The 26,582-nt window shown below is 49.6% G+C and overlaps 1 protein-coding gene and 1 long non-coding RNA gene across 12 annotated transcripts in view; one reads left to right on the top strand and one right to left on the bottom strand.

Annotated features, from left to right (window-relative positions):
* Window positions 1-26,582, bottom strand: part of BCL9L (BCL9 like) — a 130,875-nt gene that overhangs the window by 72,982 nt on the left and 31,311 nt on the right. For 2 of the 10 annotated variants that reach the window (XM_039496449.1, XM_039496452.1), the window contains exon 1: window positions 10,648-11,414. The exons of the other annotated variants lie outside the window; for them this stretch is intronic. The gene's annotated coding sequence lies outside the window, so the exon portion shown is untranslated. Of the gene's footprint in view, window positions 1-10,647; window positions 11,415-26,582 lie in introns of those variants that run through there. 10 annotated transcript variants of the gene reach the window in all.
* LOC120375659 lies at window positions 11,825-16,557 on the top strand. 2 transcript variants are annotated; one of them, XR_005586672.1, is made up of 4 exons: window positions 11,825-11,943; window positions 12,295-12,390; window positions 12,568-12,633; window positions 16,429-16,557. It is a non-coding gene; the product is annotated as an uncharacterized LOC120375659 (long non-coding RNA). The 2 variants fall into 2 exon arrangements; XR_005586671.1 differs by lacking the exon at window positions 16,429-16,557 and adding an exon at window positions 15,559-15,653.

Raw genomic sequence — 26,582 nt, 5'->3', positions numbered from 1 at the left:
TGCACCAATCACTAGCATCCCCACTCCAATGCACATTGGTTGAGGGGGACAGCGGGTTACGGCAATAAGTGCTATACAAAATCCTTCCGGTCTTCCTTTCCAAGCCTCCCATCCCCCACTCAACTGGGACCCCCTCATAAAAATAAGAAGAGACAGACGTTACTGGCATTTCCTTTCTCTAAAAAGGCTGTAAAATTTTCCGAGCGCAGCCAGAGCCAGAGTGAAGTTTGTCAGGAGCTCAGCTCATTAGGCGGCTGCTCCGGGAGCCCCGCGGGAGGTGCAGGCTGCATAATTCAAAACAGCTTGGACCCTGGAAAAGAAAATAGAAACCAGGCCCCAAGAATGGGGGGAGGTTCTCAGCTCCAAGTGTAACCCACCCTGCTCTGGGAACACCCTCCTCCGTGGGGCTCTGGAGGAGCCTTGGCCCCATCAGAAGTGCAGTGGCCAGCCCAAGAGGACCTGGCACCGGGCAGAGGAAATTCCAAGCCTGTTGCTTCTGGCAGCCAAGCTGGGCCCTGGCTTAGTCCTCGGCAGCCTGGAAACCGGCTACTCAGCAATTTTCTTGCCATCCAGAGGGCTCATTCTAAACCACAGCTTCACCTCCCTCGAAAACATCACAGCCTGATAGGCAGAGAGTTCTGGAGGCAAAACTTATTTTTTGAACAACCACCAGCACCAAGGCCCCCAAGCTGTCCTTGGTGACAGTGCTGGAGTTTGGAGCTGCTGCCCCATTTATGTCCAAGGGACAGGGAGGGCAGAAGAAACTTGCTCAGCCCAGCCCTGCCCTGTTTCTCTCCCCAGTTCCTTTCTCTCCTTGCCAGGGAGAAGTTCAAATATGACCATGCAGACACTGGACACAGACAGCTTTCAGCTCAGTCTAACCACCCATGCTTGAGCCTAAGCTGTGGCCAGACTAGCTCCACTCACGTCTCGTGTGACCCAATCCCAACTGGGGACCATGCAGGATTGTCTCCTACCAAGGGAAGGAATGAATGCAGCTACACTATAGAGCATTACATTGCTTCATCCAGCTCACGTCAGAAAGTCACCTGGAGTTTCATCCCCTGGCTCCTAGTCATTCTCCCTTGGAGCACCCCAAGCGATTCCTCCTCATCCCAGCCATTTATGCTCTCAGAAGACTCAGACATTTGGGTCTCCCAAAGCCTCAAACTATGCATATTTAGGGCCCTGCCTAGCCCAAGTTCAAAACCCCAAGCCCACTAATGACAAGAGCCTCACATTATATCATTCCTAAGGAGTCTAGAACACTTTAGTACCCAACTGCATGAGGCAGAGATCACCTTACCCACTGTTGAAATGCAGCCATCTCTGGCATGAAGCATGACAGCTGTTTACCACTGCATAAAAACACCACACAATCATTTAGGACAGAAAGAGAAGGAGACCATTGTATCGACTGAGCAAGTTAAACCAGTATTTGCTTTTAAAGAAGACTGGAATGCTCAGTTGAGTCTTTATCTGTATGATGTGCTGATTGACACAGGCCTGGCAGGATAGTTATCACTCTTGGATACAAGTGAGGTGGGGGAGTCCACCACATGGGCATCTACCTTAGCCAGGACAGGCCACATACATCTTGACTGCAGGCAGATGCAGCCTCCATCGGCTTCAGTGGAGTTACACCCCTTACAAAAGGACTGAATTTGGCTCTAGGGGTTGAAGCTTGACAGATCAGGCAAATTCTTAGAGGAAACAACATGTCCCTAGCAGGCTGGGGTGAGTTATGTTGGCAAGCCTAGTGTGGGAGAAACTTGCCCTGCCTCTGCTCAGGCTGCTCCTGCTCTGCAGATAGGGAAGACACCAATCTCTAAGACTGTCAGTTTGGAGCCTTTCCACCAGTGTTACGTTCATATGAGAAAGAACCAAAAATGTGATGACTGGACCTGTGGGTGAAATCAGCAGGAACTCAACGCAGATACGAGGATGGCACTCAGTTGACAAGCTTGCCAACATTCAGATCCACAAACAACATGCTCTGGGGCAAAGTCCAGCCACTCAGCTTCCTCCCCCAAACAAGGATGCCGCCTTACCTGGAGACAGGGACTGGCATTTTGCTGGAGCATGCCCAGCCCTCTCTACAGCAGGAGAATACAGTGCCACAAAACGCCCTCTTGTATCTTTGGCTCCATGGACAATACATGTAACATGAAGAACTCACACAGGCACAGCAAGGTCCAAATCACTGTCTACTAACTATACAACTTGCAGGTCCTAGCCACACACACACACTGCTGCCCTGATAGGGTGCTAAACACAGAGAGCACCATGAGAAGGCTCACAAACGATTTCAAGACATACTACCCAATTCCTACACACAGCACGCCACTTATCAAGCAAAGCCATCTGCTGGGACGCTTTGAACAAACCTAGGTATTTGGATCCCAGAATCCACGGTCATTACGGCTAACTGAACGGAACATCTGGTAACATATAGGAAGCTACAATGTACTCTCACAAATGAAAGCAAAACCTGGCATTTCCTTTGCTTACATTTTAAGGAGCATAAAGGCTGTAAACATTCAATATTTTGTGCAGCATCTTTATACAAACTATGTCTTCAAGACACTTTCCAGCTAATTCCTCTCCCTCTGTTTCATTATTTAAAGAGGCAGAGGAAAGTAAGAGGAGAGGTTTTCAGCTGAGCTATAAGAGAGCAACTGTGCATGGGCTGTTTCAGACAGCAGGAGATACAGAGAAGGCTCTTGCAACTAGTACTAGCAAGGGACAGAGAGATGGGAGTAACAAGGCTAAAAACAAAATCAACCCAACAAGCATCTTTGAGAGCTGGGAGACAGCAGAAAGGCCCGTATGTTCTGTTGGGCTCTGCTTGCTCCTCAGCAGCCAAGTGCTGTGACCTCCCACAACTCATCAGGCCCAGGGAAGACCAGTAGGCAGAGGCAGAACAAGGAGCACTCTGTGGTTTCACTTGGTATTTCAGGCCATCTCTCACACAGGAGGAGTTTGGCTCCACTTTCCAAGTCTCGCCCTCTCTCTGGCACAGGACGCCAACCTGGCTCCTGGCCCAGGATTCGGCTCCACTGAAGCTTCTCTTCAACCAGGGAAACACCCCGTCCCCAGGCACAGAATGCAGCCAATTCCTGGAGCTGCTTATTACCTTAGGGAACATCAGCCACAGCCACAAAGCTGAAACCCCAGAGCAGGCTCCTCGCCCCCTGACTTTCACTGATGTGTACTGGGGCTCAAGGCACCTTGATGTCATGGTTAGAGCAGGTGATTAGGAGGCCCCAGCTCTATTTCTGCTCTGGGAGGAAGTGGGATCTAGCAATAAGAGCCAGAGAGCCCGAACTCCTGGGTTCTATCCCCCGTTCTGGGAGGCTATGGGAGTTAGTGGGAGGAGCTTGGGTTGAGCTGAGGCCCTTGTGTTCTGATCTCTGCTCTGTCACCGACTCTGTGAGCCTGAAGAATCTCTCTCTACTCTCAGTACTTCTGATTTTCCCACCTGGAAGACTGAGGGAGCACTGCTGCTCCCTTCCCAGGAGAGCTGGGAGGATTCAGGTTTGTGAAGCACTTGGAGCTCCACAACTGAGAGGTGCTTCCAAAGAGCCGAGTGTTGTTAGTGTTCAACATGAAGACAAGCAGGTCCCAGCACTGCCTTCTGGAACCTCATATACTGAGGAACAGACTCACTTCTCCCAGCCCTGATAGATTCAGCATGGAGCAGATTCTATGGGCCAGACAGAGGCCTAAGCTTCTCAGAGAATGCAGAAGGAAAGAAGCCAGATAGCCAGGGCTGAGAAGTCTATTCCCAGGGAAGTGAGGGGTGGGGGGCTTGGAGGAAGGGAATGAGCCACAGGAGGGACTAACAGTTGCTAACAGACAGAGCCCCATCCCTACCACAGAGATCCTGCTCAGACTTTTATAGCTACAGCCAATACCACTGCTTCCTGGGCATGCCTACCACGTCTCATTGCTCACAAGTACCAGTGCTGCAGGATGCATGGGCCAGTCTCACTGTGTGCCAGCCCCCAAACCATCACACCCCACAGGTCCTCCCCCTCTGCTCCCATTCAACAGCAGCAGAGCCAGAGGAGCTGGAACCACAGCCTGGCCTGCCCTCCCACTCTGCCAGGAAGGGCAGAGGGAAGCAGCCTCCCCAAGAGAGCAGCCTTCCCCTCCAGCAGCAGGCCTGATACAGAGGGAGGCAGTTCCTGGCTCAGTTTCCCCAATTTACAGCACCCTGGATGGTTCCATTGGATTTGGGGGATGAGGGGGGGTAATCAGGGCTCAGAGAGGAGCCGTTCGATTAACCACATCCAGACCCTGTCAGCTGAGGAGGAAAAGCCCTCCCCTGCCTCCTCCAGAAGGAACCGACAGCTGAGTATATGAAGGAGGCACCCCATCCCCCACCACTCTCAGTCTGAGCAGCCTCAAGAGACTTTCACACCTCCAGTGACCAGCTCCTTGCTGTGAAAAGAATGGGATGTCACTTCCTCTCTGCCCTACCCAGGAGTCTCCAGTCTCTCCTCTGCTTTGCTTTCTTGTAATTGACACTAGCACTGAAGAACCCCCCGGCCATGGCTGTGGCCCCTTCCCAAAGGAGTCTCCAGTGCTGGCCTCTCCCAGCATGGCGTGCTGTAGGGAGCTGGGCAGGAGTATACTGGCTGTGGGAGCATTCATAACTCCTCCAGTCCCAAGGGTGTTTCACAGCCCACCTAATAACCCAGGCAGCAGCACGTACGTGGCAGGTCTCAACAATGACCTACTCCCACCCCTACAAAGGAGGGAGCTGGATGCCAAGCAGAGGGGGAGCAGGGAGCCTTGCTTGGACCTGGTGGGGAGATGGAATCTCACTGTCCTGATCTCTGGGAATCGGCACAGGCCTTGGTTAGTCATGACAAAGCCTGGCCGGTATTGCACAAGCCCCCTTCTCCTCCTGCACTGGAGAACAGAATGCCTGCTGCACTCACAAACACAACCCTGCTTCCCAAGGAAGTTGGATACGTGCATGGTTCCTGGCAACCCGCACCTTGATTACATGGCTCTCCCTTAAATCAAAAGCAGGTGCCAGTGACATTAACTGCTTCCTCTATGCCAACTCCTGACAGGGAATAGCCCTGCAGCAGGTACAGGCTCCACAAGGAGGTGACCCCAGATAGAGGTAATTCAGTACCCAAACCCACAATTGGTAACTGGGTCTGACAGAGGACAGGAAAGAAATGGATATCCACAGGAGCTGCCTGGTGCCAAGCAAGTGTCCTCGAGATTGTCCTGTGGAAACACACCATCTGGGAGAGAGTCTCCAATAAGGCCCATCTGACTTGGCCAGCTCTGGTTCACAGGGGAAGGCTGGGCAAGGACAATAGAGATCAGCACAGAGACTGACAGACCCTGCCCTCCTCGAGCATTTCTCAGACAGGAACCCAAGGCATTTTACATGCACAACTCCCTAGGAGGTATTTACAGATGGGAAACTGAGACACCAATAGCAGGAATGACTTGTCCAAGGGTCACACCAGGAGTCATAGATGGATTCAATTCTTGGTTCTAAGAATCCTGATTTCCAGTCTTCCCGGCTTCCCCCCTCCTTATCCCCCCCAGCCCACACCAATATATCTTGTGGTTACTATCAGAAATGGAGAAGGAAAAGCAGCAGCCAAACTCCTAGGTCCTTCACTCCGAGATGTGTGCGTTTCCCTGGGCAGTCTGAACCAGTGACTTCTGGGGTCATTTTTATGCAGGATTCACAAGTTCAACCTATGGAGAAGTGAGACACAAACAGCTCAGGGAACTTGCACTGGCCAGTCAGCACCTTCCATAGGAGAGAAATAAATCAGGTTGCAGATGGCTGAAAACTGGAAGGGACCAAGGCACAAAGTCTATGCCAGAAAAGAGTGTGCTTGCCAATATAGCTTACCCCACTCTCCCAAACAAACTAAGCTATATCTGCAAAAGCATTTCCCCCCTATAACTGCATCTACACTAGAGCTTTGTCTGGTATAAAAATGTCATTAACCCCCGCCCCCCCCCCCACACACACACACACTCCTAACAGAGATTACTATCCCAGCAACAGCTTTAATTACAGACTTCTCCTGAGTCTCTACCCCTGCAAGGGCAGGGTCCAGTACCCTGCGGAGAGGATACAGTGGCTGATATAACTCTGGGTCTTTGCCAGAACACCACCACCGCCACCATGTGGAAAACCACAGCTGTAGGACAACCTCCAGGGTCCTGTTCAGTTGAGACTGGGGGCTGTGGGTATTTCTGGGCAGACATCCAAGGTGACCAGCATGGCCATCTTATGCCATCAAGGCTCTGTGATCTTAGAATTATCTGAACAAAGGAGCGGGAGAATGAATGAGGAAAGCCTCACATGGTCCCCACAGCATGTGGGATGGGTAGAAAATGAGCCCCAACTTTGTGCCAAACTGGAAAATGTTTTTACAGAAGAGCAGCAGTGACAGTGAAGGGTCTGGAAACAGTAAGTCAGCAGCAAAGAGACAAAGAGAGCTCCACTATTTGCATCCAAAGAAGTGGGTATTCACCCACAAAAGCTCATGCTGCAAAACGTCTGTTAGTCTATAAGGTGCCACAGGACTCTTTGCTGCTTCTACAGAACCAGACTAACACGGCTCCCCTCTGATACAAAGAGAGCTATGTCTGTCTGACCTGGCCACCGGATGACTGGGAGTGGAATGCAATTGCTGTCCACAAGGCTGTGATTCTTGGATAGGTCCAAGAGCACAAGCAAAGGAGGGGAAGATTCTTCCAGAAGACTCATTCCATGGAGGAATCATTTCTCTAAGGGACTAGGTGTCCATTACTGAAGACATTCACAGCTGAAATGGACAGACATCAGGGGAATGGACAGCCGGGATTCAGTCTGCCTTGCCCACCAGGGATGGGCCCCAACCAGTCTTCCCCACCTGTAGGAGTTCGTTTTTACTTCTAGATCCCCACAAGGACAGACACTGAGAGAGCAAACAAGCAGACAGCAGCACAGGGATGGGTAAAGCCTCACTCACCAGAGCAGATGAGCCCAATGCCATCAGCTAAGGCAGCAAAGGGAAACATGTCATGGTGTTGGCCATAAGTAAGAGACCAGGCACAAGCAATGCTGATGAGACTGGCAGTGACTTGGACTTTGCAACTGTTGTACCTGACAGGGGAAGATGCATCAGGCCTGGGTTGGGTGGAGGTAGGTTAAACCCAGACAAAATAACTGCAGAAAAATCCTTTGGCCTCCAGGCTGCATGGGCCAGGAATGCAGCTGAGGTACCTTGGTGAGGTAAAGGAGAGCCTTCTGTCTAGGTAAGAAGCAGCTGTGATAAAAGGGGAATACCCCCTCAAGCCTCTTCACTCTGCAAGGGTGAGAACACAGGGGATGCTGGCAGGAAGAGAAGGCAAAGATCCCTTCCCAGAATACCAAACTTTGAGAAGCTTGTGCAAACTGGGCTGAATTGTCCACAAAAGAGACAGACAGAGCTGACAAAGTCTTTGAGGTCCCAAACAAGTAGAAGTCCAGTGCGTGGCCTCAGGCCCAGTCAAGAATTACTCCAGATTTACACCAGTGGAACCAAAGCAGAGTTTAGTCTCAATGCATTTTGGCAGTCAGACAACACTGCCTAGCGATTAGAGCACAGGACTGCAAGCCACTAACTCCCATAGGTGCTGGTACTAGGGGTGCTGCCACACCCCCTGGCTTGAAGCGGCTTCCATCATATACGGGGTTTATATTTTGGTTCAATGGCTCTCAGCACCTCCACTATACAAATTGTTCCAGCGCCTCCAGTAATGCCTGAGTTTTAATCTCAGCTCTGAACTGCCTTGTGAGATCTTGGATAAGTCACTTCAAATACTAGGCCTTACTTTCCTCCCCATCTGTAAAATGGGGCAATAGGACCCATCTTACAGGAGATGAATTAATAGGTAGAAAGTTTTAAAGTAATATTTTGTGCAATGTGCATGGGGTCAGACTAGATGATCATGATGGTCCCTTCTGGGCTTAAAGTCTACCAGTATATATTATTATTAGCCTCCTGCAGCAGGGTTTTAAAAAAAAAAAAACAGCCTTAAAACCAAGATTTTTAAGTATATTTTTAATACTCTTCCTATAAACCCTTGCCCAAAAAAACATTAAGTTCTGGTTTTGGATTTAGAGAGAACTGAAACATGATTAAGGCACAAAACCTGTGAAAAAACAAGATAGATTTCTCCTCAGTTCACTGTGCAATATAGCTAGAGAGGGAGGAAAGGGCATCACAGGATATTTATGTCCAGCAGAAATGGTAGATTAGATGTAAAAAAAGATAGCTATAGTATTAAGGGTTTGGATGCTCAGTTTTGACACAGACTCACCACATGACCTTGGGCAAATCACTGTGCCTCAGTTTCCTTCTCCCTCACTCTGTAAAAGTAGGGAGAACAATGCACAATCTCCTTTGCAAAGAACTTTGCGACTGATGGCATGTCATCATTTCCTGCTTGGCATGATGCAGCATTTGGAAAGGGTGGCAAGAAATCAGGGCTGTATTCACAGGAGACTAGAGTCCACAGGTCGAGAGTAAGCAGCTAAAACCTTCGTATTCCATTCTGCAAAGACAGCAACGCAGTCCTAAGCGTGCAGTTGTTTGTGCCTTCAGTGTTGGCAATGCTCTGCCTTACATGCCCAGGACGCAGGTGTATGACACCACAGCGGAACACCATGTCATGTAGCACTGCCCCAAGGCATACAGACGCTGCATACTACACCACAACAGCATGCCCTGTCATGTAGCATTACTTACATGTACAGAAATGCAGCCCTCTCATGTTTCTACCCCAGCAAGTGGCTGCTAGCACAAAGCAGCGCTGGGGCAACTTCACCACCTCCTCAACACAAAACAGTGAAGGGCAGATTCATGTGAATGCGGGGTGGGGAGGGGAGGGGAAGGTTAATGCAGAAGAAAAAAGGAGTTTTGCTCTTTGCAAACTGAACAGGCATCCTTCCTTCCCATATGAGAAAGGTGAGCAGCCCCTGGTATGATATTCCGGGGAATAGGGAGAGCTTTTCCCTGTTGTCTATTTCACTGTTAAGAGACCGGCCAAAATTGGAACCATTTATCCAGACTCTACCTGAACTTTGATAGTTCCAGATAAAATAGTTGAGTTCCAAGCCACCCCAGGGTTTGGACCCAACTGGTGACGAGTTGTGAAACTCAGATCTGTCCCAGACAGAGCAGGCCAGACCTGGAGCATATGGGGAAAGCTGGGTGCACGGCAGGTAAGCCTATCACACTTGTAGCAGAGCCATCAATGAGTACTCTGACCCTGCTCTTGGAACTGCTGCCAATGACAGTGCCCTCACACAGGAGAAGCACTGCAGCCTATGAGTTTCCAAACACAAAAACTAAGCACCAAGGGCCAAAGAGAATAGAGATGAGGCTCATCACATGCCCAGAGAGAGGGAGGTGCAGATAGGGCCTCTCTCCCACACATCCCCAACTCAGAAAACTCTCCATGCAGTGAGGAGTGAATAGAAATATTTAGCAGGCTGGATACCCTGCATCATTGCTCCAGAGCTGTAGGCAAGTGCCGTCTGCACATTGCAAACTGAGCAGAAGGGACAGAAATGAGATATTGGAAAACCACCCAATACATCCAGGCTCTTCTGAGGCCAGTGCCCTTTCCACAAGAAGTTCTTATCACCTCTGTCTAGGAACCTCTCAATGCTGCCACCTTCACCCCCTAAAAACAAAACAGCCCCATGGGAGTTGTAGTCCAATGTCTGATTACTCCTCTGTAAAGCCTGCTGCAGGCACTAATCTATTACTTTGCCATGCTGCATTTGCTGACTGGCCTGTGTTCAGTCTCTGTGCACAGCAGTCTGCAGACCACCATGATTTCTGAGCACATGAAAAAAATTAAGAGAAAAGCAAAGACTTCTGCTTGAGTAGCCAGACAAACAAGAGAAAGGAAAAGACTACAGAGACCAGAAGCCTTTGGGGCCACACAGCCAACCTTCAGTTGCCAAAGGGCCTGCCTGCTCTCTTCACACTGGCTGTACTTTGATTCAATTCAGTGACTTCTACCCAGTCACTGGATGCCTCTGCTGTCCATCACCCCCTGCCTATTGCCAGCTAGGCTGACTGAAAATGACAGCCATAATCAAAGATCTGGGCTTTGAGGTGATGTTCAAAAGAAACTGTCAATTTCTCACAAAAATAACACACAGACATAGAATTGTACTCCAAGTCAGCAGCCCAAGCTGAGCTCCCAGAACAGCCCTGCACACCAACAGGCAGTAAGGGAGGGCACTTCCTCACAAACAAGAACAAAAAAGCAAGACGACCTTTAATTTTAAATTCAAAACAATTAAACATTTGCAACTACAGGTCTTCATTTGCTACCAGGAATCCTAAGTACAAGACACACCACATTCCTCACAAATCTAAGAGGAAGGCAAAAGTGGAGTTCCCTACAAGGACCCTTGCAGTCTCCAGGGGAAAATACAGATTAGGACTCTGACCAATCTTTTAAGAAAAACACCTAGGAAGTCTGCAGCATGCTGGAAAAAATACTCCCTCTGCCCAGCCCCAGACCATACAAAATGGACCTGCCTGTAGGACAGTCCTCTCATTTCAAAACACTCGGGCATTGAAAGAAAGTGGTTGGGAGACTACTTACCTTTCTCTTGCTCCAGGTCTCAAGAAAGGCCAGAGGTATTTCCCATAGTGATCCTGTGCTTTTTTCCTTTGGGTTTTTCAGCAGCTGTCTGCTCGGTGAAGCTTGTTAGAGGGGAGCTGAGGCTCTGGAAGCTGCTGGGGGACAGCCATGCAGTCAGGGCTCATGATCTTCTTCACCAACAGCCTTCCAGCCAGCTGCAGGGGGCTCTGGGGAGTGGATCATGCTCTTTCCACACGCACTGGAGTCTCACTTACATGCACAGCACACACACACATTTCAAACACTCTGCCTCTCGCACACACTTTCACTCCTTCAGTTGTTTCACTTTCACTTGAGGAGAATTCAGACTCAGTTTCTGGTGGGGGAGGTTGTTGGTTGGCTGATTTTTAGCAGCAACTTCCCTCTTGCCCCCCTGAAGTTACAGGAACCTTCTCCACAATTTTTTTCCCCCACTCTTGATCCTTATTATTGTTTAACTGTCTGTTAGATCCCTCCAGCTAAGAATCTCTGTGTTTTTGAGAGGATGCTGTTATAAAGTGGGCAAAGCTCTGTGTATGGAGTGCTCCTTTCTCTCTCTCTTTCTCTTCCTGAGTCTGAATAATCATTTGGAGAAACAGGATCATTCACTTTGCCTTCATACAAGAAGCCAAGCAGTGCCCTGTCAAAATAAAAGCCCCAGTTTGCCTCTTCCACTGATTAACTGCTTCCTAATCTAGGTCTCCTCCTCTGGCCTCCCAGTGGCCTGTCTGAGAGGAACACCTTGCAAAAAGAGATGATGGGAAACAATTAACCCCCATTGCTAAATCCCTCACCTGCATTTTTGGCCCAGGGAAATAATGGCAGGAGAGACAAAGTTTTTGAAGGACATTGATGAGGAGCATTAAAAATAAATTATAAACAAAAAAATAAGGAAACTCCAAAAGAGCAAATCTTATAATGTTACACATTCAGGACTGGTGCTCTTGTTTGCACCTAGGAGTGAAAGAAGAGGGATGAGTTTTTTTCAGACATAAGGAAAGCTGCCCAAGCTAATGGCAGAGGACAGACAGCCCCCATGTAGGCAGGCTTAGCAAATTGGCTAAATGTCTGCACCTGAGTCTCTGGCTTGGTTGGCACAGTAATTAAAAACAGCCCCCAGAGAGCCCTAGCCCCTACCAGCTCCTCCACTTGCTTGGGAATTAATTAAACTCTGACAATGAAGAGGGAGGTTCCTTGTTGCTGTTGTGGATCTGACTCACTCATTGATCTACTAATGATCAGAGCATATGAAAACTCTCCACAGGATTCTACTAAAGGGTAGGATCCCTACTTTGATTAAGAGACCAATCCTGTCACTGACTTTAGTGGAGACTGGGGGTACTCAGCACCTCTTAGGATCAGGCCCTAAATCCTTTATTTGCTTTTGAACTGTTGGCTGTGAAAGTTTAAGTCTTTCCTTTTCTGAGTGTTTTATTACAGTGGGGTCACCAAAATCCCTATTCAGGTCCATTGCCTCATCAGTGCAGAATTGTTCCCTCCTGGTATGACTTCTAGCAGGTTGTGGCCTATTCCAGTTTAAAGCAATGATTAGTTCTTTACACATGGCTATCACCAAATGCCAGCACTTTTCTCAGCTAGGGAGAAATGTACTTTACTTTGATTTTTCAGCAAAGAAGGTTCTAAAAGGACTGTACCTACTGGGTCATCCACTGCTCTGGCTCTATGATGCTTTTGGCCTGAGACACTCTGCTGCTTCATGGAAAGGTACGGTGTTGCTTCACTAGGGGGGCTGTAACTACACAAACAAGAGTTAAATTTCCATGCAGAAGCAGCAAAACAGAAATGTTCAGCCTAAAGCCACTTATTTTAGAATGAGGAAAATGCCAAGAACAAAAGTAAAGTTTCCAGGAGAGAGTGCAGCATGTGTTATCTCCACAACAGGTGCAGCACCTCAGAAGAGAATGGCAGCTGTCTTTGCATTCTGGGAGAGGTAACAGAAATGTAAAGGTACAGTACACACAAAACAAAGACCTCACAGTTTCAAGCTCTATACACCAAGTCATGCTATGCTAATACTCATGAGCTAGGCTTTGCCAGACATCCAAGCAGACTCAGGGTGAGCTGAGTGCTGTACAGTTAATAAGAGGGCTGGGTCATCTGTCTGACCAACCAGCTCCAAAATGGGAACTTAGTAAACTCTGTGTGTATGGGGGGGGGGGGGGGGAGTGGCAAATTACTGGCCAGAACTAATGGGATTATTGAGTACTTTACCTAAAACTAGCAGGTATGTCAGAAGCTGCTGTTGTGAGCACCCACATCTCCACAGGTCTTTCTCCCTTCAGTATGCAGGAAGATCAGAGAACATCCTAAGAACAGCAAAGAGTCCTGTGGCACCTTTATAGACTAACAGACGTATTGGAGCATAAGCTTTCGTGGGTGAATACCCACTTCGTCAGATGCATCCGACAAAGTGGATATTCACCCACAAAAGCTCATGCTCCAATACGTCTGTTAGTCTATAAGGTGCCACAGGACTCTTTGCTGCTTTTACAGATCCAGACTAACACGGCTACCCCTCTGATACCTGACTGCCTTGAGACCCTACTCTTCATGTATGGAGCAGCATCTCCCCACTCTTGTACCTAGAACTGGGGCTGCACAGCTATCCTCTTCCACTGAAATCACCTTGGTTTCCTGTCCCCTACAGAAACCATTATAAAATCCCCCTCCTCATTGGCAGGTCCCTCCATGGGGTTGACCCCCCTCTTCCACTCATCTAATAAGATCTAGGGGAGTGACAGGGTGGGTGAGACGGACCAATTTCTGTTGGTGACAGAGACAAGCTTTCAAGGCACACAGAAGTTGGCCCAATGAAAGATACTACCTCACCCACCATGTCTCTTTAATATCCTGGGACCAACATGGCTACAACTAAACTGTATACAGGATCTAGTGGAGGTATTTTAGAGTCCCTCTCACCCCAAGATCTAAATAGTCCTTCCTTGCTCATTTTCCTGATAAGTTCAGGAACAACCCTGCAGGGCTGTCAAGCTGGGGACAGTTTGAACAAGGAAGAGTTAAAAAAAGTATAAAAGTGAGATTTTCAAACATCGAATTGAAACTTGCAGCACCCCGGCACAAAAGGAGTCTCTCTGCAGGTTTGAACCTGGGAGAGGAGACAGTCAGGCTAGGAGCTAAAGGAGGGAAGGAATGGAGGGGGCAAGAGGCTTAGATACAGTGAAAATAACATTTATTTCAAATCCACAATTTGCTTTGGCTGGGTGGCAGGAATAGAGACTTCCAAGCAGTGGATGGCATGCACCTCAGGAAATGTATTCCAAGTGGGAGTCTGCTGTTGGTAAAGGCATGACAGATACAGCTGAGAAAGGACACAGCTGGCCGCCTGAGCTCTTTGCATGCCCCCACTCTGCCTCCTGCAAGCAGAAGGGAGCTGTACAACACACACACATTAGGCTATTAAACCAGTCCACCCACTTTTGGCTGATGCCAGCAGCATCCTAACCAGGATGTGTCACCCTCCTGTCTGCAGCACACTAACTGTTCAGGGGTGGGTTGGGGAGAGTGGAGACAGCTGGAGGCAAGGACCACTTGGCATTGCAAAGCTAAAGGGGATCTTAAAGCATTGCACAGCTAAAGGGGATCCAGGGACAAACAGTCAATCTCAGCTGATGGGAAGCAGCAGCCCTAACTGGAAATGAAAATACACCTTTCTTCCCTCCTGCTCCATGTGCAGACACGAGTGGCCACAGCCAGAGAGAGAGACACCCTATATTATATTATTAACCCTCCCATGGCCAGCAGGGAGGAATGTCACAGCAAGAAAGCAAATGTGGCCTCTGGCAAGCAAAGATCCAGGAGTCAGGTCTAGCCCTGCAACTGTCATGTCAAGGTCTATGATCTTTCAGATCTCACAAGCTAAGCAGGTATGGTCTAGGTAAAAAAAATATTGGCTAGACCTCAAAGGAATACCCAAGAGCTGCAGGGAGCAGTGCTGGTATCTTAGGTAGATAGGGAGCAGGATCCCTCCCTCATCCTCCACCTGAGAGCAGGCAAGGTGGGCAGCTTTAGAAGGGGAGACAGCACTCCCTCTGAGATCCCCAGTAGGAAGTAGCAATGAATGGTGGCTCAAGCACACTCAAAAGTCTCAGAAACCGGAAAGCAAATAAAATTACCCTCAATCTTTTCATTTTCAGATCTTAAATCCTGTGATTTTTTTATTTTATTTTTATGTATTTATTTATTTTTTGGCTGCGTGACATGATTTCTGGAGGCTTGGGGCTGCCCATACTAAGGACAGTGAGTGGCATGACTGTTTTCTGACCTGGCAGGGGTTGAGAGGCTTGGGGATTTCATGTGTGCAAAGCACTCTGAGCTACAGGCTCTCTCTATCCCCCAGACTGTACTGGGACAGAACTGGGACTCTGCTAACTTGAGTCACAGGAACTGCAGCTGAGGGTTTGTGCACCACTGCCCCCTTGTGGAGTGTGCCTAAACTGCTGATCCACAACAGCTTTCTCTGCTTGGCTGAAGAGGTGCCAGGCAGGCAGTTGGAATGTCGTTGCCTCTCCTCCAGGAAACATCTTTCCCTGCCTGAAGTGTGCATCAGTCACACAGATAACCTCAAGTCCTACATGTCACAGGTTAACGAATCTGCTAAGGAAAGAGTGGAAATAAGGGCAACGTTGCCTTCCCAGTAGTATTTGCACATAGGTGTTGGAACTAGGGGTGCTGCCATGCCCCGTGGTTTGAAGTGGTTTCCATTATATACAGGGCTTACCGTTTGGTTCAATGACTCTCAGCACCCCCACTATACAAACAGATTGTTCCAGTCCCCCTGGCTTTGCACCCAGCTTGAGATCTGAGGATGGAACAGCTGCGTCTACCAGTAATGATGCTTTTCCTCTTTTTTAGCACTTGCCATGTGAAAAATCTCAGGGCATCCCATGAAGTAGCTGCCAGTATTAAGCTTACTTTTCAGCTTGGGAAACTGAGGCACAGAGAGGGAAAGTGAGTTACAGAGCTGGGAAAAGAACCCATGAGTCCTGGCTCCCCAGTCTCATCACTAGACCCCACTCTCTTCCTACAGCTGTGGTGGTGTTTTTTATTTGGACTATAAAATAAACTAAGACAAAGAGAATCCGTGTGAATGTGTGTGGACAGGAAGGTGACATCGTTAACATTCATACTGTACTCTAACAAGTGAACAAACCATAGCCTGTGCTCCCCAGACAGGAGCAGGAAATGATGTCATTCATTTGACAAATCATATTTATTGAGGCCACGTTGTTCCTTTGGTTGTTTGCATTTTGGGTACAGGGCAAGCTGGGGTGGCATGAATAAACACAATATGCATGAAATTCTGCACAATTTACCAAAGCAAACGTCAGATATTGCAGCCAAGAGACACCCAAGGGAAGAGAGAGATACTCACTGTTCCCAAAACCCAAAGAGAAGGGATCAGAATTCTCTTTTCAAGGTATTTTCCCCAAAGCACTGAGTGGTTTTGCCCCTGAGGAGACCAGCAAACAGATTGGAGTAGAGAAAGGGGACAATCTGGCCACAGTGCCAGAATAATACAGACATCTCTATTCATCCCTGTATAACAGCAACACTGGCCCTTCCTTGGAGGAGGATCTCAGCTTGCTTCATGCAGCCACACATGGACCCTCCTTCTTACAGGCAGGGAAACAAAGGCACAGATAGGTGAAGCCAAAGCTCCCAAAATGAATGCATGGCAGGGTCCAGGTCTTTTCACCCCTCACCCTCTGCTCTCACCCCTAGACCACACTGGCTCTCACTATTGTCTCAGAACACCAGGCAAGTCTCCAGCATCCCCAGCGTTTGTCTGTGAAATTCCTAGAAGATGTGGGAGCCTCACAAAGGTCCCTGCTCTGAATGGGCCACACCCTGGAACAGCACAACATGTTTCGGATGCTTCTCTGAAGTATATCTGAGCACCTGCCCTGGGGTCCTGCATGTGGGTCAGACCCAAATGTTTTCAAAGCTTGAGGAGTAGGCATTCTCACTCGGCCTCCAGCAGGTTGCCTAGCCCTACTCTCACATCATGGGCCCAGGTGACCCATAACTGGTGAGATAATGCAATTCTGGGCACCTTCTGGCTCTAAACTGCCCTAGCACATGGGATTCTGGTCTGCACTCCCCGTCTGCATGGGGTTGGGACTTTCATGGCTTCACCCTTCCTTCTCTCCCCATAGCAATGTAAAGTCACTAATATATCTAATGCCCCATGAGTGCAGCCAACCACAGCACACAGAGGGTTAATAAAAGCACCCGACTGCTGCCATTTGGCATGGTGGCACCCAACACTCTGTGGCAGGGATATAGATGCTGGCAGCGCCTTTCTCCAGCTGTGTCCAATCCAGATGGAACATACCAAGCCCCCTGTTCGCCAGGCCCTCCAGCCACCTTTCCCTTGTCCTCTTTTTCTTTCTCCTTGGCCTCCTGAGCTCCCTAGATTACAGCACCTCACATCTCTCCCAGGCTGTGTGCATGAAAGCGATAGAGTGAGACTGGGAAAGGTCAGCGGGAGGACCAGGCGCTGCCAGCTCAGCGCTGAGCCTCTGTCGTTAATTAACATCTGCTGGGCAAGCCATCCTCCCTGCACTTGACTCTTACTCCCATCTCCCCTTCCCCTCCTCTGTCATTACGCCCACACCAGGAGAGACAGGAAGGAGAGGCGATGGGGGAAGCAGAGTCCCTGGAGCTCCTCACAGCCTCCTTATGCCAAAAACAACATCCCAGCAGCTGATTCCAGGAGCTGCCTGGTACATCAGCATGTTAATGAGTCCGAGGCTGAGCAGCCCAGACTGGCTGCTACCTGCTTCTGCCACACACAGAGCTTTCCTGAATTCGGGCCATTTGGGTTTTTTCCTCTTGTAATTTTTGTTCAGTAAATTCAGCATTAGCAAAAGATGCTGTCTTGACAGCTCCATAGATCGAAGCCCTCTCTCCATCGCCAGCGCACACAATGTTAGGGCAGGACAGGCTCCTCCACGCTGCCCCATTGCCCTCAATGGACCCATCCAGGCAATTGGAGATTTCAGGCTCCATGGCCCAGCCAACCCTCGGCTGGCAGGAACAGGACAGTTACATTGTATATACCCATGCTCTAGAAACCCACCACACCAGAGATCTACCAAACCCATCCTCGACAGGCCAATGACCAGCAATCAGCAAGTAACAACTGTCACTCACTACTGCCTGGGGGTGGATTGGAACCAGCAAACCAGAAGCTCCCTTCCTCATCTCCTGAGTTTGAAATTACATTTCACCATAGGTTTCTGTACCACCCACTGTTTGGCTCCACTGTTATTTCTCTTGCAGAGAAGGGGCCCCATTACAGCATGTGTGCTGGGATGGGAAGCAGGATAAAGGAAGAGGAGGCAAGCGCTCTGCTGGATGAGTCAATGCTGGGGTGTCCCTGCCCCAGTGCTCCAAACAGCAATTCCTTTCCTCGTTATTGGGAAGGGGGGGAATATTGCCTTCTCCACTGCTCAGGGAGGCTGTGATACAAACTGGCCCAACTCACTGCAGAAAGCTGGGAAGGAAAATAACTTCGATTCAATACTCATCTCCCCATCCCATAAATAAAAGACCCTGTTTGGAGCTACGACCTCAAAGGATCAGAGAGTGATTATCTCTTACTGTCCTGGCCTGACCCTAATCCTAACCTATCAGCCTGTGTAGCTGTTGCTTCCTATCATTTTCTGTTGACTGACAGGTGGTAAGCAAATGCCCTAAAGAAACTTCATGAGCTAGTCTGCAATGGAGACAGGCAGAAGGGACAGGCTGGATTCTGTTGCAGATGTATTGGCACGGGGTTGAATTTAGCAACAAAATGGTTAATTGTTTTAGCAGGAACTAAGCTGCACTCACTGTGAGATGCCATCTTCCTGTTGGCTAATTGTACCCGAGAATAGTTTAAAAAAGTGATGCATTATTGCAACTCATGTTCTAGCCCACACCTTTTAATGTGTTTACTGAGTTAGTCCAGAGACACAGGTGTGATACACAGCTCATTGAGAACAGAGGGCTAACTTCCATCCCACCTATCCCACCTCTGCAGCTGCCTGGGCAGCATGTGCTCATTGGTCGGATGGAACTGAAGAGGGCCATGATGAGGATCTCCTCTTCGCTTTTATAGCATCTTTCATGGTAGGACCTCAGCCTGCTCCAAAATCACAAACCTTAACTCATTAACCATCACAGCCCCATCGGCACAGGATAATTGCTCCACTGCACTGAGGGGAAACTGAGGCACAGAGCAGTGTCCTGGCAAAGACCACCCAGTGACTTAATGTAAGAGCTAGGAATGGAGCTTGGGAATTCCATGCTCTTGCTCAACATTTGCCTCCCAAAGCTGGGCATAAATCTCAGGAGTCCTGACTCCCAGCCTCCTGCTCTAATTGCCAAGCCTGGGTTCTTGAGAGTTTCATGTATACTGCAGTTCTAAAGGCACAGGTCTGGTCCTGGTTTGGGATGGCAGAGAGGAGAGCCCCATTCAGCTTAGCAGTCACAGTGCAGCTACTGCACCACTTTCCTGCAGAGATCTAGAGCTGACAAAATTCCAGAAGCATTACTGGGTTGCCATGATTCTGGGTGCTTGTGTAGCCTCAGTATCCCTGCAATGCCAGATGTACTCTGCATACCTGTGAAGTCCCAGTGCTGTCACAATCCTACCTGCACTGTCCCAGCACTGTCATTCCCGTGCCCACTGTATGCCTGCACAGTCCCAGAGTTGTTGCAATCTTACATGCCTACTGCATCTCAGAGGATGCCCTAAACCCAGATCCATCCTGATGTATGCAAAGCCCTGGCACTGCTGTGAACCTGGACATCCCCTGGCCAGGGAGATCAGCACAGCTCCTACTGGACTGGCCAAGGGAAGGTTCCTTGGCAAATCTGAGGCCAAGGCCCTTGCTATGTGCTTTGACTGTGGTAACATGCAGGACTCATGCAGCAATTTAGGCCTGTCCTGGAGCAGCCAAATTCTGGAAGGAGAGAATTAGTTTGGAAATCAGGCTATAAGCTGCCTCTCGCTCTGATCCTGCTGTCAAAGACGGGTTGGGCAAGTGGTGAAAGGTTCCTATTCCGTTGGTCCCAGGGCTGGTGTGTTTGTTGCACTGAGACCCACACAGACCTCTGCTTTGCTGCCAATAGATGTGGTGTCTGGCTGGCAGCCCAAGACATGGGCAAACACAAACCAGCCATCTGGCATCTTGGGATCCCTGTGCTCCAAGTCAGGAGAGAGCTGGTGTAGCTCTGGAGCCAGCTGAGGGTGGAAGCTGTCTCTCATCACAGAGACAAGGTGGGTGAGCTAACATCTTTTATTGGACTAGCTTCTGTTGGTAAAAGAGACACGCTTCCGAGTCACACAGAACTTCAGGGCTGCCCAGATCTTAAGAAGAACTTGATGTAGCTCGAAAGTTTGTCTCTTTCACCAACAGAAGTTGGTCCAATAACAGATATTGCCTCTTGCAGCTTGTCTCTCTAATATCCGGGGTCAAACACAGCTACAACATCTCCCACCCTAGGCAGACAGCAAATGCACCATTGGGAGCCAGAGACTAAAAGCCCAGCCTGAGGAGTAAGACCTGGATCCTAGTGCAGCAAGGGAGGCTGCTGGGGCAGCCACCAGCAGAACTAACCTCCTAGTCTGCTGTCAGCACAGACAGCCACACAGTGCAATGAGGATGGCGGGGACCTAAGGGTTAAACCATTTAGCAAGGCCACCAGTGTGATAAATGTAGCAATCAGCAGAGACAACCCTCCCACCGCCACCTAGGGCTAGGTCTGTCTGGGGAAAGATGGCAGTGAAAGGGGTGGGTTGGGAGGACTCTTATCCTGATACGGCTCCTTCCTTCCTTCCAAGTGAGGGTTTGGAAAAACTGAGCAGGCAGGGCTGGCTCTGAAATCGCAGCGCCTCAGTGACACAAAGCCAGCCAGATCTCCCCTCTGAAATAAAGGAGAGTTAGGGGCTGGTGTGGGCCAGGGACAGGCAGACATGCACCCTGCTAGCTTCAGTGGATGCTACAGGCCATAGGGCAAGGGATGTGCACATTTGGGGGTTGGGACGAGACAGACAGATCTTGGTGTGGGGGGAGAAAGATATCATTCCACCCCCCAGGAGTGAGATTTTCCTATGACATTCCTGGTTGGTTGCGCATGCGTGAACAGGCCCTGCACAGGCTGCAGGGGATTTCAGGTTAGTACACACACATAGGTGGTTGGCTCTGCTGCTGGCTGGCTGCTATTGCATTCCTGAGCTCCCCCTCCCGCACAAGCACCTGGCTCTGCTCCTGCAGGCATTCTGCACCTCTGAAGCTCCTCTGACAACAAACCTGTTAGGGAAAGTACCCCAAAACACACACAGGGTGTGTAGGTAAATGCACACCCTGAACATGTAACTAAACAAACAGGGTGTACTAGACACAAACAATACATGGACATTCTACATACATACACATGTACTACTGCACACATAAAGCATAATACACACAGGGCATGGCTGAAGACGTGCATCCTGTGTACTCAGACATACACGACACACAGTGTTGCGCCTTTTGTCTGAGGATCACAAAGTGCTTTAGTAAGAATAATTAACTCTGGAGAGGTTGGTTGGTTTCATTATCCCCACTGTACTGATGGGGACATCAACAGTCAAGTGATGGAACTTGCCCAAGGTCACAGAGCTGGTAACTGCACCGAGAAGGCCTGACTCCAAATCCCCTTCCTCCATAACACACACTCACAGTCCCTGTTCTTCACCATTAGTGGAGTTCTGAGGCTGGGACATTGCAGGCAATTGACTTTCTACTCTCAGTCTCTCAGGCATTGCTAGGCCACCCATGACTGATGGTCTAAGCTCTGACTGTTGCTTGTGCCCAGGCCCAATGGACTTATCTGGCCCAGGTTCCAAGGTAGTCATTTACTCAACTATATACAATATCTTAATAATGTGGCCACCGTCACCAGCTGCGAGAAGGTCCTGGCCCTGCATGTGACTAGTTCTGTGCGCCAGGCAGGGACTCTAAGACAAAGCAAGGAATACAGAACTTCCCTGAAGCTAAAGAGGGTCCCAAACGGGCCCTGCTGCCCAGATGGTGCCAGCTCCCCTGCATGCTCTGAGGAAGGCTTGTCTGACTCGTGATTAGAGCAGGGGACTGGACATCAGGAATTCTGGGCTCTATTCCCAGTTCTGCCACTGTGGCTTTAGGTCAGTCCCTCTCCCTTTCTGTGCCTTAGCTTCCCCATCTGTACACTGGGAATAACGAGACTTTCTTGCCTCAGGAGGGCACTGAGCAGCCAAATTCATTACCATCAGAGAAGCGCTTGGAGACATTTAGAGCTAGCAAAGGGCCATGCTTCCTCTCTGTAGTTCTCATCCCTGCCCCATGCACTCAGCTTTCACCTTTTCTTTGGCCCTTGCACTGTTCAAACTCAGCATCTCTGCATCTGTGAAGCCTTTACAGAAAGCCCGAGAAGATTGCTCCCTCACATACTTCTGTTCTACCCTCTCTCTGCAGAGATGCACTGGGTCACTAGTAGGTTGGTGTGTTTCAGCCCCGGGGTTCTCTGTCCATGGTGGGCAGAAGCAGCTGATCTCTCTCCTGCACCTCTTTGTCAAGTTGGAACAAACAATTTGGAGAACTGCCCCCTGCGAGAACTCTTATTGACCTTGGATCTACACATGATGGCCTTGCAGGATTGCCCAGTACTGAACTCTTTGAACCTCTTAGGTTTGCAGAGCTGGCCTTGAAGCCTCCAAAGTTCTGGCTCACCCAGGGAATTTCTGGTATTTCCTGCTTCTACTCAGACTAGGGCTGCCCCAAAACAGCTCCTCAAACAGGAGTTTTAACCTTTGGCTTCTAGGCCCAGCCCACAAAAATCAGGTAGCATCTATGAGTTGGTGGAACTTTCCCAACCTTGCAACAGATTCCCTTGAGGCAAGTGGGAAGCAAAAGGGGGCTTGTTCCTATGCCTTTGGCCAAAGTGTCCTCCATGTCATGCAGGGTGCTGCCTGCCTGGCCTTCTGCCAAAGGTATTTGAGGCCATTGGCTTTAGTAGGAGTTACAGCTCTGAGGCTGGATTTGTCCCCGGAGTAGAAGATGGAAGGATTGTTAAATGAGGTCAAGTGGGAAGAATGGAGAGTGTGGGCTTTCGCAGTTTGGAGCCTTCCCAGCTTGACTTCTCCACAGGAGCTGGGACTTCACAGGCTGCCATCTGGCTGCTATAGGATAATCACCTGGATTCCCCTGAGGAGACTAGTGTTTGATGTGAACAAGGTGTGGCACAAGAGAGCTGTAAGGTTGTACAGGAGAAAAAGGGGTGCCACCTGGTGGTCTAGAATGGATTAGCAGCAATGTCACCTGTCGAGGCCACTGGTCACATCTCTAGTCCCCTGGCTGCAGTAAAGGCAAGGGTCAGAGATAGGATGGCAGGGCGAATGATTTGTAGTACAAATTGTGCCATGGTGGTCAGTGCAGGGGTCACACAATGCTGTATACCCCACTCTGCCAGAAGAGCTCCTCCGGACATTCCCATATTGCAGGCTGAGGGAATGGGATGCTCCAGTGAGTTTCCAGGTCAGAGAACTGGGAGGGGGAGATGCTGGAATCAGCTTGTCAAGGAGGTTAATCCTGCCACAAAGCCACTCCTAATCCTGTTATAGACAGGCCTGGATCCCCATTACTGAAAACTATGAGCAGGCCCTAGCTAAATCACATCACCCTGCACCAGCCTACAGACATACAGACTAACACCTGCAGCCAAGCTGGAGGGGCTGTCCATTCATTCCCCATTCCCAAGATGGGCGCCATCTCTCCATCCATGTCAAGTTTTCATCAGAGCCCCTTAATGAATTGTTTTAATTAGCCAAGGAGGCAAAGGAAAGCAATGTAAGGCACTTTCCCCTACCATGTACCTCCCTAAGGACTGAGCATTTTTGCCCTTCTGCCAGTTCCTGGCAGCCTGGGAAAGGGGGCACCAGGCCTGGGAATTAAGGACTTTGATTTCTGTCCTATTTTGTTTTGAGAACTTCTGTAGCTAAAATATGCAAATTAGAGTCATCCTCAGGGACACGTATGGATCCAGGTCTGACCTCAGTGGCCCAGCCTCATCTCTGCAAGGAGACAAACTTTGGGGTGCACAGAGACTTCTCTGGATCCAAATTCTCTGGCACAGTCCTGTTTCCAGTGTAAACACTCGCTCAGGTGCTACCCTAAGGTTGGAGGCAATTACTAGGTGGGATGGGGCTGCTCTGCTCCCCGGATGGGGATGATATCTCTGCTCCCAAGGTTACCTTGGCAAGGCACACACTGGGCATTGCTCTCTTTGGTGAGTGGAGAGAGCAAGCTCTCTCTGTTGCTGTCATTTCCTTCCAACTACCAGAATCCTGCATCCTGGTTATTTTACTGTCTAATATCCATGAAGCCCTGGAGACAGATGCCCTTCTGCTTCTGCAGAGCAGGGATAGAATGGTTTCCCCCATCAATGTGCCTCAGCCCTGCCTGGGATGCAGAACTTAGGAGTGAGATGGGAGTACTGGCACCATAGCCATTTCAGTTCTTGGTCTCTCCCCTGACCAGGTGGATGTTAATATCAATGGCTTTTTTGATGTGGGCATTGGTTTCCTGAGAACTGAAATAAGACACACCAAAGTAATCTCATCCAGGGTGCCACTGCACAGCCATCAGATGGGTCTCTGGCAGGCTGATCTGGATTCAGACTGGCAGCTGTGAAGGGAGAGGGTCCTTGAGTCATTACCAGTCAGAGGAAGAGACAGAGGACTCAGACTCCAGGTAGCAGAAAGGTGAGTGACTCAAAGGACAGTCATATTTGGTAAAGGATCCATCATCCCATCTGCAGAGAAAAAGGCTTCCCCCCACAGCAGGCCCTGGTCCATCACCAAAGCTCATGCAGCAAACTGGGAGGCATCCCTGTCCCTGGTACAGACAGCCTGGGGGCTTGAAGTCCATCCCTATGAAAGCAAAATGCAATGTGTGTTTATCCCCCGTTGGAGCTGCCACAAGGCCTGTTGGCAGCATCTCTGGAAAGTGGTGGCTCATGCGGGATGGAAAGAATCTACTGAGGCATCCAAGAATGGAATGTTTCACTTAACGGGGCAAAGACAGCACTGGTAGCACAGGACTGGGGGGTCCAAGAGATGAGGCAGCCATTTCAGAGTGGGATGTAAGGGTCAGGAGAGGCAGATATAGCTCCCGTCTTCCCCAGTGTGCAGCAGAAGGGGGCAGGGATGGTCTTCCCAACTGGGGTGGGGCAGCAGGGGAACCCAGGGGCAGAGATGACTCCCAGGAAATAAAAACTAACAGCCTTTGGAAACTAGAGCGTGGGACCAGGAGAGGAGGCCCCAAGCTGCTCTGCAAAGTCCTGCCCACACAGGTCTGGGTGGGATTCACCTCCCAGTGACACTTTGATTCAAGGGCCGACTGAAGCCATGGGACACAGGGCACATGGAGCTGGGGAGCTAGTTCAGCTCCCCAGTGCTACTTTGTGCAGTTCAGATCCCTACATGCAGTTCATCCCTACGTATTCAGATGAGTCAACTGGCCCCTCCCTGATGCTGACAGGTATCAGCATTGCAAAGTGACACAAAGTGAGCAGAGTCCAATACAGGAGGAGTGTGGAGGGTTGGGGGTCACTGATACACATACACTTCACTGCCCTGATACCCCTCTGCAGAACCCCAGTTCCAGGACATACCCGGGGGGAATGAGGTGTAGTCCCCTGCAGTGAGCTCTTCCCAGATGTCAAGCCTGGGAAAGACCCTCTAGTTGCTGCATCAGCCTGTTGTACCAAACCAGCCCCATCCTTCCGCTGCTGGTCAACCCTGGCCTCATCAAGGAGCAGGAGGTTTATTGCTGTACCTTACCTCCTCCTTGCTGAGTCACACAGCTCCTTCCCTGACATATCCATCAATAACACAGGAGCACTTTCTTTTTGCAGAGGTGGATTAATAGGATGTAAACAGAGAAACAATAGCAGAGCTAGAGAAAGGAAAGAACCCGAGATATAATAATCCCCATCCCTACCACACACACCCTTCCATCCCAGGTAGAATGATGGAGATGCAGCTACCTTTGAGGCAAAGCATGGCAGCCAGGGCACAGCACACTGCTCAACAGGAACTGATGCTCTAGCCAGGGGTAACAAGAGAAATCTTGGCTCTCTGGGAAAATGCCTCATCTGAACATTAATGTCCAGGCAGTGAAGAGATGAGCTGAATCTCAGAGAGCCTCACTCCATTTTTCTACATCAGGAGGCTGAGGACTGTGCTGAGTTTGACCCCTCAGTTCTAGAAAGTGCAAATGCTTTAAAGCTGGTGCTTAGACCATTAAACCATCCCCTCTGGCACAGACATCCTGAGACAGGAAAATATAAGGCATTGCCCTTCTCCAGCATCTACAGTACAGTGATCTCAAAGTACTTCAGAACTCCCAACTAGGTGGGTATTATCCCCACTTTACAAGTGGGGCACTGAAGAGGAGTGACTTCCCCAAGGCTATGCAGCAAGTCAGGGCAGAGCTGGGAATTGAACTCAGAAGTCTTGACTCCCTGTCCCATGCTCCTATTAAATATTTATATTCCGGTAGCATCCAAAGGCTCCAGTCGGGATTGTGGAAACCATGGTACAGGGGATGGCAAAAACACAGAGAAACTAATTAACCTGGTAAGGAATTGGACCCAGCTGGGCAGTTACACAGATGGTGGATGGCTAGTTTAAAGCAGAGGGAAAGCAAATAAGGGGACAAGGAACAGGGTCAGATAGTCACTTGGTTGGCCATGCCTTCTGGCTGGTTCTGCAGGCTTCACAGCAGATTGGTGTCCTGAAGAAGACAAGGCAGTGGCAGTGGGAATTTTCCTAGGCCATGAGGGCAGTATGGAGGTGTCTGAGG

This window comes from Mauremys reevesii, linkage group 12 (genome assembly GCF_016161935.1).
Source record: "Mauremys reevesii isolate NIE-2019 linkage group 12, ASM1616193v1, whole genome shotgun sequence".
NCBI classification, from domain to species: Eukaryota; Metazoa; Chordata; order Testudines; family Geoemydidae; genus Mauremys; species Mauremys reevesii.
The sequence above is the reverse complement of the archived record's forward strand: the minus strand, read 5'-3'. Positions and strand labels throughout refer to the sequence as shown.